This window comes from Ascidiella aspersa, chromosome 1, assembly GCF_963924565.1.
Source record: "Ascidiella aspersa chromosome 1, kaAscAspe10.2, whole genome shotgun sequence".
NCBI classification, from domain to species: Eukaryota; Metazoa; Chordata; class Ascidiacea; order Phlebobranchia; family Ascidiidae; genus Ascidiella; species Ascidiella aspersa.
Genome location: NC_139447.1, coordinates 40831649 through 40851560, shown reverse-complemented (window position 1 = coordinate 40851560; position 19912 = coordinate 40831649). Strand labels below are relative to the sequence as shown.

The 19912-nt window shown below is 38.2% G+C and overlaps 1 pseudogene; it reads left to right on the top strand.

Annotated features, from left to right (window-relative positions):
• The first annotated feature begins 1013 nt into the window (after positions 1-1013).
• LOC146170525 (uncharacterized) lies at positions 1014-7786 on the top strand (annotated as a pseudogene).
• The last annotated feature ends 12126 nt before the right edge of the window (positions 7787-19912 follow it).

Genomic DNA, 19912 nt, shown 5'->3' with positions numbered 1-19912 from the left:
ACCCACCTTTACCCAAACGCTAACCCGCACCCTAACCCAAAAGGTGTTTCGTTGTGGTAGGATTCTAGACCAGCGCCAAATTGTTTTACATGCAAAAATTAGGATGAAATAGGCTATAGCTCATTTTGAAATAAATTTTAACAAAAGCCTTCATTTTTACCTAAGTCTTTTTTACGAAAGACAAATCAAGTCAGCTCATTTAAAAATAGGGCGCTAGTCTAGAATCTTACCACAAGGCATAATATTTGGGTTAGCCTCTGGGTTTGGTTGGGTAATTAAGCAATATTAATATTAATTAATAATACTTGACCCACCCTAAGCCAAACACCAAAGGGAAATTGGCAGCTCGAATTATTTGCGTAATATCTCCAGAAGTAAACAAGATATCGATTAGAAATTTTGACACATTACTCAAAGCAACCTAACTTAGCCAGCAATTAAACTTTTTTTTTTTAAAAACATAAAAATATTAATATTCATATTTATGAAAATTATTATTCAGTCATATTCGGCCCCAAAATTAAAATGTGCCCTAAGTGACTTACATAGGGTGATAGCTACGAGTCTATTCTTTAAAATGAGATATGACTCGACCGCCAATTATTCGGTGATAAGTTATTAATATTCCTTCAAAAATTCATAAACGTCGATAATTTCGGCGCTGGTCTAGAATCCTACCACAACGAAACACCATTTGGGTTAGGGTGCGGGTTAGCGTTTGGGTAAAGGTGGGTCAAGTATTATTATTAAACAAAGAATATAATAATACTTGACCCACCCACACCCAAACGCTAACCCGCAACCTAACTCAAATTTTGTGCGTTGATTTTAGAACTGTGGTAGGATTCTAGACCAGCACCATAATTTCAAATCGGACAAAAAAGCAAAAGTCCCATAACTCGAGAAATAAAGAAGGTTTTCAGTCAAAATTTTTACACATTACTCGAAGCAACCTAACTTAGCCAGCAATCAGACTTTTATATTTATGAATATTAATATTCATATTTACGCGCATGCTTCCGGACAAGCACATGGTTCGCATCATCTTGGAACTTGAAAAAAAAAAAGCAAAAGTGTGGCCGAGTGGATGGCCACCAAGTGGGAAGAGGAGTGGGAACGCAGAACCACCCCTCTCTTTGTTTTATTATATAAAAGTCTATAAGCTAAAAAATGAGCTACCTTGTAATTCAACCAGGCTGAAATAAATCAAAACTCAAAAAAGACACTTAATTAAAATACAGCATCTCAAAAACTAAAAAAAAAAAACCTCTCTTATATTATAAAATACTTGTCACTAGGTGGCAGCACAGAAACTCTGGTCGAGTCTTGGGGTAGCCTTATTCTATTCCTAAAACGTAACTATGAGTGCTTAGTGCATTAGCCTTTCTTTACAGAGTCCATTCTTTAAGGGTAATTTGGCTGGAATATCTACGGCCGCCTAGCATATGAAATTGCATTGACGTGCGCAAGTCTAGAATCCTACCACAATATTTCGGCTATTTGCCCGAATTTAGAATTGTGTAGTTGCCCTTGTGCTGGGTCTACCCTAATGATTAACACACCGTAAGAAAGAGCCAACCCTCTTCTGTACAGCGAGAGTAAAAATAAACCCCTATATGCATGGTGCGACGCCTAGCGGGACTCTTAGCGTACCCTATATTATAAAATACTTGTCACTATGTGGCAGCACACAAACTCTGGTCGAATCTTAGGGTAGCCTTATTCTATTCCTAAAACGTAACTATGAGTGCTTAATACAGTAAAAAGCGCAGGGAGTGCGCTGAAAAGGCCAAACTGTCTAAGTTTTAAATCTGAAAGAATGCTTAAACGAGACGAGTTATGGCAGTTATTAAAGGAGGCTGATTTTCCTATCTGCAAAGTACTGTAGAGGTGCGGGTCCGATTAATGAGTCATCATTTATATAATTGCCAAGATGAATCGACCACACTCCTACAAGATTTGAGATGGCCTGTCTTCGTGAGGCCATTCAGGTCCAATTCTTTCCTTTAGTTCAGATACATGAACAGTCAATTTTTGCTGTCTTCAGTCAAAGCTGTAAAAGCCTCTCTCTGGTTCAGTCACAAAAGCACTCGAGTTTGCTGTCTGAGTAGAAGCTATATAAGCCTCTATCTCTCTCTCTGGTTTATATTGATTGAACACGCTATTTATAGACGAGAATCAGTTAAGAAAATTTCTGCGATAAAGAAAGATTTACGTCATTAATTCTTATAATACTTAACAAAATATCACGTGATAACAAGGCGTGGTCTAAACCTTTTTCTCTCGACTCTTATAGACGGAAATAATATTTTTGTCCCAATATGGCTTGAACAAAAGCGCTTCGATCTACATTGCGACGTAACTGGCGTTCGATTCTAAAAATAATGGATTGTTGACAATAAGGCGAATTTCAAAACAAAGCGCTCACATTAAACGGATATACGTCACATCACATACAGCTCTGACGCATAAAAATTGGTGTAACAAGGCATTCGTTGCAAACTCTAGCAAGATATATCGGCAATCGAATTTAAACAAAAACTTTCATGACGCAACATTAAGGCGATAAAACAAAGAATTAATTTGATGTGCTGACGTGTTGCGACAAATACTCCCTTTGCAAAGGTTTTGCAGTCATTTCGAATATATAGGAATGACATTCTTTTCCAATTGTTTTCGTGTGTTGTGTTTCAGCTGTTGTGAAATGCTTATGGGGCGTTGGACGCGAAATTGTCCAATCATTCAACGCATTTGCGCAATTGTTTTTGGTTCGATTCCTGATTCCTCGAGAAAATTTTCGTTTGTGCCTGAACTGGCAAGGAGGATTTTGATGTCAGCGTTCGCTGGTTGCTTGAAATGTGTTTCATCGATACGCCAGAGCAGTTTGCTGTGGCTTTTTTGCTTTTCAGGAAATCTGTGCGGCTTGCAGGTGAAAATCCCTGCGCGGTTCGTTGCAATTCTGACGTCACCAGGAAGCCGTTGTTTTGCGCGTTGCATCTCGATCTATCGCTTTGTCCAACGCTTGTTGTGTTTGTTTTCTGAAATTTCAAAATATTTTTCCGGCAGATGTGTGTTCGAAATTATCTGTAGCAACACTCAGTATTCAAGTTATTTATATTTTGGTTATAGACACACATATTTTCTATACTTATATATATATATATAGGCGCGACAGGTTACACTTAAAGTTTGAGACAATTAATTACTGCAATTTGTAATTACTCACGTTACATCTTTTGCGATTCAATACAAAATTAAATTCTATTGTTTTTTTAACATTGAGCAACATTTCCTTAAAAATTTGCATTTTTTTTTAGTTTGCACAATTCGTTCAATGTAAGTTTTAAAATAACGACGCATCACAAGAAAATACGCTTTGAAGTTGCTGCTTATTCACTATTGCTTTCAACAAAAGGCAGGAAATGGGGTGTTCCTAAAGTTGTGATTTGAAAGCTAATGTTTCACGTGTGGATAAATCATTATGCTTGATACGAGATGTTTAAACTCGTGTGTAAACGCGGCTGCGTGATGAGAGAAAAACAGACAAAAACCCAAAACGTACCAAATGTTTAAAAGAATTCGGAAATTTAACACAAAATTATTTCGTGCACAACAAAATTAAATCGTGATTGACAAGTTTAACGCGTTGATTTCAAACTATTGTGCTCCAAGCACAAAATTAAGCTCTTTTAACATTTATCAAAATATCGTGCAATCGATGTTTAAGCTTAGACTTCATAGATATAGACTATACATAATTTGCGAAATGCGATACATAATGGTTTAATAAAAAGTCGCATTAAAGCAATTTACAGACCTTTCAGTCGATATTTTTACTTATTATATATATAATTTTGTTTTTTTGTTTTTAAATGTATAATAGATTTTCACCTGATAAACTAGGCAGAATCAGTTATTGTGAAATCCATAATTCCGTTTCGTTTTCCATGATTCCAAACAGTGGTGATGTCTTTATCGGCAACGCTTGTTTGTATTTCGTGTTTCGAATTCCAAGCAAATGCTTTGCTGACGCTATGGAGCGTCTCTTCACGTATCTTTCGATGAGATTATTTTCTTCTAAAGCTGGCTTCTTGCAAGTTCCAAACATGACAGTTTTTAGGCGGTCGCTTGTAGCTGGAAAGCACATCTTTCCTTGTACATATGCGTGAAATTTGAGTTGTTCGATCCTCACTCGGGTCGCGCCAATTTGTAGGGGTATGCGTCCGGATTAATGAGTCATCATTTATATAATTGCCAAGATGAATCGACCACACTCCTACAAGATTTGAGATGGCCTGTCTTCGTGAGGCCATTCAGGTCCAATTCTTTCCTTTAGTTCAGATACATGAACAGTCAATTTTTGCTGTCTTCAGTCAAAGCTGTAAAAGCCTCTCTCTGGTTCAGTCACAAAAGCACTCGAGTTTGCTGTCTGAGTAGAAGCTATATAAGCCTCTATCTCTCTCTCTGGTTTATATTGATTGAACACGCTATTTATAGACGAGAATCAGTTAAGAAAATTTCTGCGATAAAGAAAGATTTACGTCATTAATTCTTATAATACTTAACAAAATATCACGTGATAACAAGGCGTGGTCTAAACCTTTCTCTCTCGACTCTTATAGACGGAAATAATATTTTTGTCCCAATATGGCTTGAACAAAAGCGCTTCGATCTACATTGCGACGTAACTGGCGTTCGATTCTAAAAATAATGGATTGTTGACAATAAGGCGAATTTCAAAACAAAGCGCTCACATTAAACGGATATACGTCACATCACATACAGCTCTGACGCATAAAAATTGGTGTAACAAGGCATTCGTTGCAAACTCTAGCAAGATATATCGGCAATCGAATTTAAACAAAAACTTTCATGACGCAACATTAAGGCGATAAAACAAAGAATTAATTTGATGTGCTGACGTGTTGCGACAGTACTTGGAATTGCTGAAATGAAAGGAACGCAGGTGGATGTGACCTGCACAAGTCGACAAAACGTCTTAGAATTACAAAGTAAGCTGGCTGGAATATCCTACATAAAAAATGTTCGACTTTATGAGAGTGACCTCATCAACGTGGGAATTGGCTGGGTTCCAATACCGTTTCAAAATGATATAATCGCAGAAACATTGAGTCAACATTATGGAGAAGTTGAAAAAATGATACACAAAAAAGACAAGGTTGGATTGCTCTCGGGAATGCGTATAGCCACTATGAACAAGACAGATTTGTCGGAAAACCCAATTCCAAGCTTCATAAAAGTTAATAGCTTTGAATTTTACGTAACTTATCATGGACAACAAGTTAGATGCAAGTGTTGTGGTGACGCTGGACACAAGTAAGCGAATAGCCCCAAAAGGAAACATGATTTTCCGGAATTACAACGAAATAATATGGCGAAAGAGTGGAGGACGAAACTAGGCGAAACCTTATCAGAACCAGTTCACCTGCGGCGCGCCAGACTACGCAACCAGCTACTGATAAGAAGTTGCCAAGCAATGGAAGAGAAGCGGGAAGTGATAAGACAAACAACCAGGATACCCCAAGCAACATTGAAATTCCAGAAAACAACTCCGACAACGAAAATGCACTGTCCACATGGTTTTTACCGGACGGTGCTAGCATTCAGCATACTGGTAAACCATAAATAGCCCGAATCCTAAAAAGAGAGTTCTAGAAAGTCCCGAATTGCTACCAAACAGCAAATCACAAAGCATGTGTGAAACGCCGATCTCGCTTGCATGCCCAGAATGCCACACCGAAAGTTGCCTGGGACCAGAAGCAACCCAATTCTATTGCTACAAGTGTAAACATGAGTTCAACATATCCAAAGCATGCTGCGACAAAGAAACTACAATTTTGGTGCCTACCCAGGAAAAGGCTATCAGCTGCCCGAAATGCACAGCGGTGCTGCGCTGGATGCCCTGCTGCAAACAATTTCAACCGGAGTTTGTGACGAAGGACAACTTATTTGAATGCGTACAATGTAACAGGTACTCAATTGCATGTATGTGTAATACATTTAATTCAGTTCCGAATCTCGCAATGAGCAAAGAGTGTTCCAATAGCTCATGTAACTATAAATTAATCAACTGTAGTTGCGGCAAGAAATCCAACGAATGTATCGAACCAAGTAAACCGTTTCGACGCCCATGTGGACTCGAATATGACGGTGACATAGAACTTGGGGCGGAACAGAAATGATAGCCCGATTGTACTTGTATTATTTTTGTGAATCTCGTGTTGTTTTTTGTCTTTTTTTGCCTAATGTCTATTACTATTGCGTCATTTAATGTTGCGGGAATCCGTGATCCGTCCAAACGAAAATCTATCTTAAGTATATTAGAGACAAAAAAATACCATATAACCTTAATACAGGAAACACATTGTACCCTTGGGGATGAAAAACTTTGGCAGATGGAATGGGGAGGAGAAATTGTTTGGTCACATGGTACAAATCGCAGCAAGAAGGTAGCCATTTTATTTTCCAAAAATTTAACGTATTCTATTAATCAATTGACAGCTGACCCAAGCGGGAGGTATCTCACATTAACCATTAAACTTAGTAATAAGCAACTAACATTAACAAATATTTACGGGCCAAACAATGATAAACCAGCCTTTTTTGACAACTTTTTTGCAGACCTTATCACAGCTACTGACGGCGACATGGTTGTAGGGGGTGATTTTAATATTATTCTAAATGCGAGTTTGGATAAAAGTCATGGACCCCGCATACAAACAAAAGATCACGGGCCACTGTGCAGGCTCACATGAATTCACTCGAATTGTATGATGCTGTTCGCCATGTGCATGGGGTAAAAAGAAAGAACTCGAGAATTCAAACAAAACCAATGGCAGCGTCTCGTATAGACTTCTTTATAACCTCAAAATCACTATTGACCAACATTATAGACGCCAGTGTAGCGCACGGCTATTTACCGACTAAGAGATTTTGTGTTTATTGTGCAATTTACGCTGTAACGGCTTATGCCCCAGATTTATTGTTTACTCGCACCAAAGTGTAAATGCTAAATGTGCTGTTCCGCGATTATCTCGGCGGTCAGCAGTTCGATTGTCTGTGGCTACTTAAGACCGCCTTCCGCTAGTAAGAAAAAAATTCTACCCAGTTATCGTCCGGTGCTGTTGACAGCGTTGTGCTGTTTCGCCGAAATAGTTGAAATTGGCAACCTGACGTGTCTCCGAACACCAGAAACTATAGTAATTTCTCGCTTCCATTAAGCGTTAAATTGAGGGTTAAACCGCGTTTATCTGGGTTACCCTAAGGCGGAAAGAAGAGTTCAAAAACATCTGTTGTGCGATTTAGCCGTTTGGTTATTTTCGCAGTACCTTGAACGAGTTGTTTCTTGGCAATTTTCTTAAACCTGTTCCAAAAAGGTTAAGAATTGTCAGAAAAACTACGTCCTGGTATCATCCGCCACGACAACCATTCCAACGCTCGCTGTCATCAACTTAAGGACAAAACCTTTGGTTGGACAAACGAAGTCTTGGACCATAACAAACTTTCTTATGCACTTGCGGTCATGGTTGCGACCTGCAAGGAGCTAGCTGTTGGAGGAACTGATCTCGTCGAAAAATACGTTACGAGACGCTCCATAGCATCAACAAAACATTTGCTTGAAATACGGAACCCCATTGATGAAGTACGGTGCAAGCTAAAGAAAGCGCCGCCGATGGAGGACAAATCACCACGCGGAATCATGAGAACGCAATTGCCGTTGAACATGTTTTTCACAATAACTGATTCTGTCGTGTCAACCAGGTGAAAATACTTTTAAAAATATTAAAAACATATATAAGTCAATATGCCGACCGAAAGGTCCGTAAATAATTTTTTTTGTGTACGAATTTGAGTTGAAACGCCGATCGCAAGATCTGTTGATAAATTTTAAAAAAAGCTTACTCTTTTGTACTTGGAGCTCAATAGTTTGAAATCAACGCGTTAAACATGTGAATCACGTTTTATTTTTGTTGTGCACGAAATAATTTTGTGTCAAAATTCCAAATTCTTTTAAACATTTGGTACATTTTGGGTTTTAGTTAGGCAAGTCTGAATCAAAGTACGCACAAGGCGTCTAGTTATGTAGAAAAAAAAACACGAGACGAAAAAATTCCTCGTTAAAAAGCATAATGATTTCTCCACGCGCGACACATATGCTTCAATTCGTGCAAGTCCAAACTCTAATTTAGGGATAAGCCCATTACCTGCCTTTGTTAAAAGCAATAGCGAATAAGCAGCAATTTAAAACGTATTTTCTTGTGATGCGTCGTTTGTTTGAAAAACTTACATTGAACGAATTGTGAAACTAAAAAAAAAATTGTAAAATTATAAGGTGATGTTGCTCAATGTAAAACATTTATAGAATCTATTTTCGAACACTTTACTGCTTCTTTCTCTTTTATGTTTTCACAGTTCACGTTTTTCACAATGAATGACGGAAGGACGTGGACTAGACAAAGAGACAACAACAAAACACCTGTCGTTCGTTGGCTTGTCGACAGAAGAATAACATCTTGTTGTTGAACGTGTTGCTAATGCTACAACTCGTGTGACTCATTGCCTTGTTCATGTTCAGGTTCATTTCGCTCTAATTGTCCAAAGCACAAATCTAAATGGGTTGGATAGATACATGTAGCGCACGGCTATTGACCGACTAAGAGATTTTGTGTTTATTGTGCAATTTACGCTGTAACGGCTTATGCCCCAGATTTATTGTTTACTCGCACCAAAGTGTAAATGCTAAATGTGCTGTTCCGCGATTATCTCGGCGGTCAGCAGTTCGATTGTCTGTGGCTACTTAAGGCCTCTATCCGCTTGTAAATGAGAGCTCTTCTCAGTTAACGTGTTGTGCGGTTGACAGCGCTGTGTTGTTAACAGTGTTGATTGTCCGCCTTCTATAGTTTCAACTGGGTGTTCGCTTATCAGATAATACAATTAATAATCACCAGAAGCTTTGTGGTTGGCAAACGAGTTATACGCATGCAACCTTCAAGCAACCTTAAAGCGAGAGTCAGAAACTTCAACTAATAAACTCGTGTCCCACACCAACATTGTCACAGGTATTATGTCTGACCATAAAATCGTAACGTTGACTTTAAAGCTAGCTCCAAATGAACACGGTAAGGGATACTGGAAGTTCAACACGCGCTTGTTAAATAACAAACAATATACTGACCTAATTAAAAAAACTATCAACGATTACATAATAACCAACCCGGAAAATCACGTCAATCCCCACGTTAGGTGGGATGCCCTTCAAGCTGTCCTTCGCGGCGTTTCGATTGAATTTAGTGCTAGATTGAAAAAATAAAACACTTCTCGCCAGAATGAACTGGAGAGAAATATAGAAGCGCTCGAACACGAAATAAGTCGCGCCAACAGCCCTGCTGACCCGAGGCTTGCAGTTAAATTAAAACAATATAAATGTAGATTGGATCAACTAGTAGAAAACAAAACAAAAGGGGCGATAATTAGAAGCAGAGCGCGTTGGGCCGAAAAGGTGAAAAAAACACAAAATATTTTCTTAATTTAGAAAAACGTCACGCGGTTAAAAAATCAATCAACCGTCTTCAAAAGGGTGACCACGTCTATACAGACCAAAAGCAATATTAACAGAATTATCGAGATTTTTTGGAAACCTATACAAAAGACGCAATTCGAAATGCGTCAAATCACAAATCGACCTTAACCTGTCAAACCTGAACCTTCCAAAATTAAACGCTTCCCAGCTGGAAAAGACCGAAGAGCCTATCTCAACGGCCGAAATTAAGTCTGCAATTAACACAATGCCAAAAAATAGGTCACCGGGTCTCGACGGACTGCCGGTTGAATTTTACCAAACGTTTTGGCCAGATATAAAATCTCTGTTTTGCGAAGCTTGGGTCTACACTGAGAATATCGGTCAATTTAGCCAGAGTCAGGCACAAGGGGTCGTGACCTTAATACCGAAACCACAGAAAGACCCCTTACTTACAACCAATTACCGTCCTACTTCGTTATTAAACGCTGATTATAAAATAATGTCCAACTGGCAAAGGCACTGCGCGATGATGCTTTTCAAGGAATAGAACTTAACAACACCGAATTTAAAGTGTCGCTCCACGCTGATGACGCGTTAATATTTCTCAGAGGCGACCAACTTGATTTTGATCGGGTATGTCGTGTTATTAATCTGTTTACTGAAATGTCAGGTTGCGCAGTTAATATGGAAAAATCCCTTGCGTTCTTTGTAGGTCCTAAACGGTTAAGTGAACATAAACCCTATGCAGACAAAGGTCTGGCATGGCCAAACACGTCATTCAGCTATCTCGGTGTAGAAATTCCAATCAGAGATAGTAAACAGTTGTTTTCACTGAACTTCGGAAATTTTATTGGAAAGGTTAATACAATTTTAAACATATGGTCGTCCCGCGGTCTAACTCTCTTGGGTCGTATATCCATTTTAAAAAGCCTTGTAATACCAACGTTAATTTACAAATGTAGTGTACTACCAATTACCTTGCCGAATACTTTTGCTCGTCAATTAAAAACAAAATTATTTCAATTTATCTGGGGCTCCAGCTGGGAAAGAGTAAAAAGAAACAAACTGACTGCAAACATTGATCTAGGAGGTGTAAATATGTTAGATGTCGATTCGTATATTTTAGCTTTAAACCTTAAATGGGCAGCTAAATTTTTGGATGTTAACTACACAGCCCCTTGGAAACTTTTAGAAAAAATGAGTTATCCTTAATGCAGCTAGAGTGCTGGGTTCAAGGCAACCTGGGAATAAACTCAAAACAAAGCGAAAAAATTGTCCCCCTGCGAACAATACGAAAAATAATATTTGACCTCAGAGCCATAATCCAAATTGTCCATTCAACTAAAATGCACAGCAGGTCACTGTGGGTGTCAAAGAGCGTTAAATTTAAAAGCCAAACATTTTACTTGAAGCCTCTCATCGATGCGGGAATACACGAACACTCAGACTTACTCGATTCGGAGGGAGAATACCTTAAGTATGACCAATTGGCAATAAAATACGACTTTAAACCGAATAACGAAGACTTCAAATCCTTCATTAAAATGATTGCTGCCTTACCACCCGAATGGGACCATACTGACGACATTTCGAAACCTAAAGTGTGTTTAGTTAGCAAATGTGCGGAGCTGTTTCAAGTATGTGACACTCCAAAGACGCTTTACAATAAAATTAAGAATTGAAACCAAGCTACGCTCTTTTCAAATCAAACTTAACCTACGTGCGATAGTAGCAAACGAAGCATTACACTCCTTTGGGAAAACTGACTCCGACCAATGTGTTTTCTGTCGAAATGCCCTTAAAACTATTTCGCACGTATTTTATTATTGTCTTCATATTGAAAGCTATTGGGAAGAAATAACATCTTGGATTTCTTCAAAACTTTTAATTTAATTGCAAAACGACCCTGTAACTCTCCTTTTTGGAACTGGTGTGGACAATGATTTACCGAATTGCTTACTGTTATGTGCGCGCTTCGTTATATACCGTTCTAAGTATGCAAAGACATTACCGACGCTTTCCATGTTTGTTTTTATGATCAAGTCTGTAAAACACTCTGACTAAATTCAGAAAATCTCGCAATTCATAAAGTTAAGTGGGCTGGCCTTTAGCCCAACCTCGCTTCTTAATAGGTGCTATTTTTTATTCTCGTCTGTCTTTCTATTTTGTTGTTTCAGCGTAATAAAAAAAAAAGCTGAGAAAAAAAAAATTGGTTCGTAACTTGCTGGTTACTGCGCTTTTTAGAGGATCGCCAAAATCAAAGGCTTGTGCCAAAATATTTTTGAGTTAACAACAGATAGGTAATTCATTGTTGAAAGTTACAACTGGGCAATGCGTAAACAGCCTGTATGATTTCGCCCATTTGGGCACTTTTAACAAAATATCAATTTTTTTTTTATTATTACGCGATAATAAGTTACACGGCGAAAGAAAAAGACGCACGAGAGATAAAAGATGGATAGCACTTAATAAGAAGCGACAGGTGTACGTTTAAAGACTGGCCCATTTAACTCGAAATGCTGCGAGATTCTTATTTCCTAGCGCAATATGGTATTCTGATTTTTTCACTGTTTTTACCATGTTCTTAAACATTAATAAAGAAGGAAAAGTTTTGGCGTATTTACATCGATAAATCACAAAGCGAGCACAAATCAGTAAACAGTTTAGCAAATCATCCTCATTTACTGTATCAAACAGAACAGTTACTGGAATGGTTTGTATGGATATAAAAAGTTTTGTGAAATCCATGCAGTGACTTCTTCCCAAAACTTTTCAACATGTTCGCAATAGAAAAACACATGAGAAATTTTTTCAACTTTTAAATTGCAAAATACACACCGGTTGGTTTCAGTTATATCAAAAGAGAATAGCGCATCATTGGTCACAATCGCACGAAGATTAAGTTTAATTTGATCGCAGTTTAGTTTCAATTGTGGCTTTACGAGTTGTTTCATATAACCTGTCCCAAGGAATTGTGTTGGGGACAAGATTTAAATCCCGTTCCCACTTGCGTTGTTCTTTATGCGGACGATCAGTGTGTATGTTTTTATCTCATTGTATAAAGCTTTTGACGAGTTATGTACCTGAAGTAACTGCCTTGAAGTGGTGACTAGTTTAGTATCGGGTGGAGATCCTGCCGTGGAGTGGTTCCACTCAGGTGGGAGAGCAGCGATAATTTTAATAAAGGTTTTAAAATCTACATTGTTTGGGTGGAATTTGTACTTAACAGCCAGTTGGTGATAGGTCATATAGTGTTCCGAGTCGTTGTGGTCAAAAACTCCCGCATTGATAAGTGGCTTTGCATAAACGTTTCTGTCTTGAGTCGGACGTTTTTGTTTACCCATAAAGGACGGGCCTTAAGTGTTTGCAATTGTGTTATTGTCATATACTTCCCACAGTCGGATATTGCCTTTCTAGTAGTGCGTAAAGGTATTAGTTTAGAACATTTCTTCGATGCGACAGACAAGTCTCCTCGCAGCCAGCATTCGAGTTCTTTGCCTGTTAGAACGCCTTTTTCAAGCGTTTTCCATGGTGCATTTTATACTTTATATTTATACTTATACTTAGGCTTGCCATTTTTGAAAAACGTAAATCCGGGACGCATATTGAAAACGGCAAATAAACTTAATGTACACCTAATACAAAATAATTTAATGCAAGTAATTAACTTAACGGGGTTGCGGTTGTTTTATATTTTGTCGGGGGGTATTTTTCAGGGCCCTATTTTTAATGGTGGTTTGTCTAAGTAATTTAAATTGTAACCGAAGGTAATGTTCTGTAATCTGTATTGTAAAAAAATGAGACGGATAATTACTTTCTACAATTAAAGCAGGATGCGGCCCTCGTGAAAGCAGCAACAATATTAGGCCCTAAATATTGGCAAAGGCGCTGTGTCCATAACAAATTCGTATTTCCCGTACCAAATCATTATCAAGCATAAGTTAAACAAAATGTAAGATTCCAGCAAGCTGGCCTCTTAAAACTATTACATATTATTTTGTTGTACTCTGCGTCATTTGCTTGAGCCGCGTGTTATTGCCGATGATTTAAAAAAGTAATCTACCATTTTACTAAAAAGTAATGTTATGGATAGCGTAATATCCTGGCTTGAGTGCTAACTAGTGTGTAAAGTGGTAAACATTTTAATTTTTTCTAAATAAAACTTTTTAATTTCTCTAATAGTTAATTCTTATACAACATATATGTTGGTCGTCCCTTGACTATTTTTTTCTTTTTGTGCCTGAAATGGGTTAACTAAATGATTCCCCACAAATGGGACACATACTTTAGCCTTTGTGGAAGCAGCATTTAATCGGATGGCGTGTTATAAATTATCGCATTTATCTGCGTGACTGTGAAACATCGTAATTGTTCGTCTTCGCAAACTAATATTTTACATTTTGTTGAAACAAAATCGCAAATAATGCGTGCTGCTTATTTGAAATGAAACGACTGAATACCCAACAGCTAAGCACGTCAAACATCTTTTACGTAACGAAAACCACCGATATATATCAATAGGGAACCACTCACAAACATCAAACCTTAAGTTGTAGCAGCCATTCAAAATGTAATCAAAAAAAAAAAATTTTGAGCGGTAACAGACATCAAAAAGTTTAAGTCTTCAGTTTGAAACATTAAAACTTGTTTGTATTAAGGAAATCAGTATGTTATGACTTCAATTTGATTTGTAATGCTGAAAACCCGCGACATTTATCGGTCCAGAATTACTAACAAACGTCAAACTTTAAGTTGTAACAGCAATTGTTTAGACTTGCGTAATATTCAACCAAATAATACCGGCACCTAACTGCGTCATACGTAAAAAAATCTTTGAAAATAAAAATTGTTTCACGGTGACCGGTTTGCGACGACGATAGCTTACCTTCCCCAAAAAGATATCTCCCAGCACTCGCCGGATAATATTCATTTAATTTTTTTACTCATCACAAACAAGAAAGGAACTAACCCCAGCAACCTCACCCCCAGAAAAATATTTCTTAAAACCCGCTGGAAAATAATTAATTAATGTTAAACAAAAAATTGCTACCAAAAATGAAAAGTAAAAAGTATTACTTAGTTTTGAACAAGAATTGCTAACTCAAGAGTTTTTATATTTTTATTTTTTTTTTGTAAATCTCAAATTGAAAAAACCGGGACAAATTGGTTAACCGGGCGGGACACCGGGACAAGGCCTTGAAACCGGGACTGTCCCGGCTAAACCGGGACGCATGGCAAGCCTAATTATATTCGTCGTCAAAAAGTTTTGACACCCATTTAATATTCAGCGACATAATATATGCGTCAACGTCCAACATATTTTCTCCTCCGTGTTCAGTATTTGCGCATATTTTTGTTCGCTTAACTCTCTCCCATCTAGACCCCTATGTAAACTAAAATAATTTCGTTTTTAGTTTACGCATCCATGCTTCGGGCAGGTTGTCCGGAAGAACACTCATTTTGTAAATTAGTGTGGGAATCACTAAGCTTTTTAGGATACAAATTCGTCCCAGAAGAGTTAGCCCCCGAGCGGACCAAATGTTTAAGACTGCACTAATTTTATTTATAACTTCACCAAAGTTAAGCGGAAACAGTTTCTTTGGGTTTTTTAGAGGAATTTTTCACCAAAATACTTAAATGAGCGTTCTGGCCAGGTTTTTCTGTCGAAGAGCGATTGGCTCCTACATGGAATGCAAGCGATTTTTGCATATTGATTTTACATCCGGACTTGTCTCCAAATTTATCTAGCACACCAAATATTCGTTCGAAATCTTTCTGTTCGCCTCTTAAAAAGACTAACGTATCATCAGCAAGTAGAGATACTTTAAATTCGTCGTTATTCAGTTGTATTCCTACAAATTCATCTTTTCGCAACGCCGTTGCTAGACATTCGATACATAGCAAAAAAAGTGTCGGAGATAATGGGTCTCCTTGCCGGACACCTCTTTCGATTTTAAATTCGCGCGACAAAAAGTTGTTGTTGGTTATTTTACAGGTAGGTTCCGCATAACAACATTTTATCCAGTTTATTAGGTTATGTCCGAAGCCAAAATTTCCTAATGCTGCGTAAATAAAATCCCAACCAACGGTGTCAAACGCTTTGTAAATGTCCAAAGATAGTATGGAACCCGGAATTTTATAACATCAGAGGAATCGATAATATGAAAGAGCAGGCGAAGATTATCCCCAATATATCTGCCCTTCATAAAGCCATTTTGGTCTCGACTGATTAGGAATTCGATATTGGCTTTTAACCTGTTGTTTATAACTTTTGAGATAATTTTATAGTCCATATTAAGCAAAGAGATGGGGCGGTGATTAATTATCAGGGAAGGATCTTTATGTGCTTTGGGGATCAGTGTTAGGCTACTGCACCTTGCGCTTGACTTTGGCTAAATTTACCGGTTTCTTCAGTATACATCCAAGCGTCGTAAAACAAGGTTTTTATCTCATGCCAAAAAGTCTGATAAAATTCTACTGGCAATCCATTAAGGCCCGGGGATTTATTCCTCGACATAGTGGTAATTGCCGCTAGAATTTCCTCAAGCGTGATTGGGCGCTCGGTCAATTCTTCCTGCATTGCGTCTAGCCTCGGCAGATTTAGTGTCGATAAGTGTATGTTAATTTGTGTTTTAGTATATTTAGCATCGCATCGTTTATATAGACTTTCAAAAAAAATGGCCAGTTCTTTTAGAATGTTCTTTGGATCTGTTTGGATTTGATCACCCGCTTTTAGGCGGTTGATTAATTTTTTTGGACGTTGTGTTTCTCTAAGTTTAGAAAACTTTGTGTTTTTTTCACCCATCTCTGCCCAGCGCGCTCTGCTTCTAATAATAGCACCTTGTGTACGTCTTTTAATCAAGTTATCTAACTCCAGTTTTAATTTGGCCAACTTATCGCTTTGAACCGTGTTGGGTTGATTTGTCAGTGTTAATTCTCGTTCAATGTCTTCTATCGCCCGTTCTAAATATTGCTGTTGGCTGTGGTTTGCTCGTTTTACTTTGGCGCTGTGTTTAATGGACTCCTCAAATATTACTGCTTTAAGAGCATCCCACCGAATGTGTGGATTCACCTCATGTTTAGGATTGTTAGCCACGTAATCACGTATTGTGCGCCTCGTGTTTTTTATGTATTCGTTGTTGTGAAAGAGATTTGTGTTTAGCTTCCAGTATCCTTTGCCACGAGGAGAACTCGAGACTGTCATCGAAAGGGTTACTATTTTATGATCTGATTTAATGCCTGGTGTGATATTTGCGGAATTTAAGTAATTTAATAATGACTCCGATATTGAAAAGAAATCAATACGCGTCGCGGTCAAGGGGTTCACCTGAAACCTTGAGTATTGGCGGGCTGCTGGGTGCAAATATCGAAACGCATCACTTAACTTGTAGGATTGCATGTGCGATACAACTCTGGCACGAAAGTTTCGGTTAGAATGAGAGGGACCCTGGTTTTTATCCAAGTTACCCTGCAAAATCGTATTAAAATCAGCCCCCAAAATTAACTCCGAGTTGTCAATAGATGCCAGTTTCGCAAATAGTTGATCAAAAAACTTAGGATCGTCGTTGTTTGGAGCGTAAACGTTGCACAATTTAAACTCTTTGCCTTCAACCGTTAACGAGGCAACCAGATACCTCCCTTCGAGGTCTATTTCTAGCTCCTTAATCGACATCGAGGTTATTTTTGTCAATAGAATGGCAACTCATCTACTGCGAGTAGAGCCATATGCCCATAATATTTTAGATCCCCACTCCTTTTCCCATAATTTTTTGTCTCTTACTAACGAGTGTGTTTCCTGCAAAAGGACAATAATGAAGTTTTTCTCTAAGAAAATTAAAGATTGGCTTTCGTTTGCGCGGATTTTGAATACCCCCCCCACATTAAATGATGCAATATTGAAGCTCATTATACAACAACAAAAAATATACACCAAAATAGTTACCATAATACATCTAATTGTTCATCTGTACTCCTAGTTCGATATCCCATTCATATTGGAACCCACAACTGCAGTTATATGGCCGGCTCGGTTCAATAACCTCGGCGGACTTTTTCCCGCAACTGCAGTGTATCAGTTTATATTTGCACAGATGATTTACACATTCCTTGGACATGGTAATGTTTGGAAGGGCATTTACAGTGTTACACACAAGTTATTGCGTACCTTTTGCATTGGATGCACTCAAACATGTCGCCGTCCATTCGAAACTCCGGTTGTATTTCCTCACAGCTGGGCATAAGTCTCATTTTGGCGTGGCACTTGGGGCAGTTGGCCACTGTTTCCTCCAAGGGCACCAAAAACAAGACGGTGTCATACAGCATGCGTTGGTAACTCTATATTCTTGTTTGCATTTGCAGCAGTAAAAATGACGGCATTGGGGATCCAGAAGACTGTCCGTGTGACAATTTGGGCAATCCAGTGAGACGGTCACTCATGCTTCTTGATTTACTGTCAGGGAGAAAAGGTGGACTGGTGCGGAATCGCTTTTGGGATGTTTGTAGTTGCAAGCTCGGAGATTCTGCGTTGTTTTGTTGTCAACGGGGATTGCTTCAACCCCGGGCAGTGATTCGTTTTTATTCTCGAGCGTTGGTAATCTTGCAAATAATCTTTTGTCCGTGGTAGGTAACAAAAAATTCACAACCGTTCATTCTTATATAGCTTGGTATTGGATTTTTTTCTAAATCCGCTTTGTTCATTGTTGCAATTCTCATTCGAGTTAACAATCCTTCTTTGTCTTTTCTGTGTGTCATTTTTTTTACTTCTCCAAACTGTTCTTCAATCCGGCTTTCAATAGCTTTATTCGGGAGTGGAATTGGTACCCAACCAATTCCCACATTAATCACACCGGACTCGTAAAGACGAACATCCCGAATGTATGACACATTCAGTAGTCTTCTATGAAGGTCAAGTACATTTTCCCTGAACGTACACGTCACGTCTTCTAGAGTCCCTTTCATTTCTGCAATTCACATAATTTTGGAAAATCAACCTCTTTCATTAAATCCCATAAATTTTCTCTTTTAAGCTGCATAGCTCCTCTAAAGCTTAAACAGTTAGGCCTTTTCTGCGCACTCACTGCACTAAAAAATCAAACTTAAATAAAATCTAAACATTTGTCTGCCAACAGCACCACCTAATTTCAAGATTTAGAATTACAACGGCTTTTAACAAAGAGAAACATAAAATAAACTCCTTTTTTTGAGTCACACAAATAAGTTGAGTCAATCATCTCTAAGTACGTAATGTTATCCAAATGACCACGAATATATAATGTTACACCCAGACCAAGCAACCAACTTCAACACAAGTAACCATAGTTCGAACAAACGTTGCTTTTATTGGACGTAATAATCTTATTCAATCGTGGCCAAAATAGGTTCGGGGGTCAGGTTCAAAGAAAATGCTGAAACAGAAAGTTATGGATTTTTTGTGCATTGGAAAAAACGCAGGTTTTGCGAGAATCAGTAAAGTATGAAGCCTAATAAAGCATTTCATGCGTAATTTAGCAATTTTCTCGTAAGGAGTTAATTTGAATATAAATATTTACCGGGTGCCTTACAGCAGTGGTTCTCAACCTTTTTAGCTTACGGTAAAATTTCAAAAGAATTTTTGCGGACCGGTGGACCTTCAAAAATAAAAATCAACCCGAAATTTAATTACGACAGAAGTATGCAACTAAAACGCTTCTTAGATTTCACGTACAACTGGACTTAAAGTTTAAGACTTAAACAAGTTGTAGCCTACTTTAAACAGTTGGCCAAAACACTTGCAGCATTGTGACATACGATAAATTCCAAAGTAGACCATTAACTCTATGTTACGTCACAATGTTGCAAATTACAAAGCTGGCGAAGTTCTAAATTTGATGGACAAGCTTTCAACATCTTGAATTTTGCAATTGAGATATCAAATTGTAATATATTTGGCGGACCAGCAGGAAAGTTGATGTGGACCGGCGGTTGAGAACCACTGCTTTATTGTATGATCTTTATATATATAAAATAAAAGATTTGTGAGATGTGGCAACATGTTCGCCTGGTCTGTCGCTGGCAGAGCAAACGCCGTCGTCGACTAACAAAAAGGAGCGGCGACTCCCCGCCGTGTGCTCGCCTCTCCCCAGGCGCGCGCGTGACAAATCGAAAACTTCTTAACGTAACCGCGCACAACTTTTTTTTTTTTAAGCGCAATTACCTGCGTTTCATAAAAAATCAAATTAGGTATATTGCCCTTATAAAAAATAAGTTTTAATGTTTTCAACTTAAAGTATGTTTGACGTGCTTAGCCGTTGGCTATTTAGTCCTTGCAGCGGTTTTAATAGTAGCCAATTTTCAGTTTCAAGCGAGATTTTACTTACGTTGGAAGAAGTATGG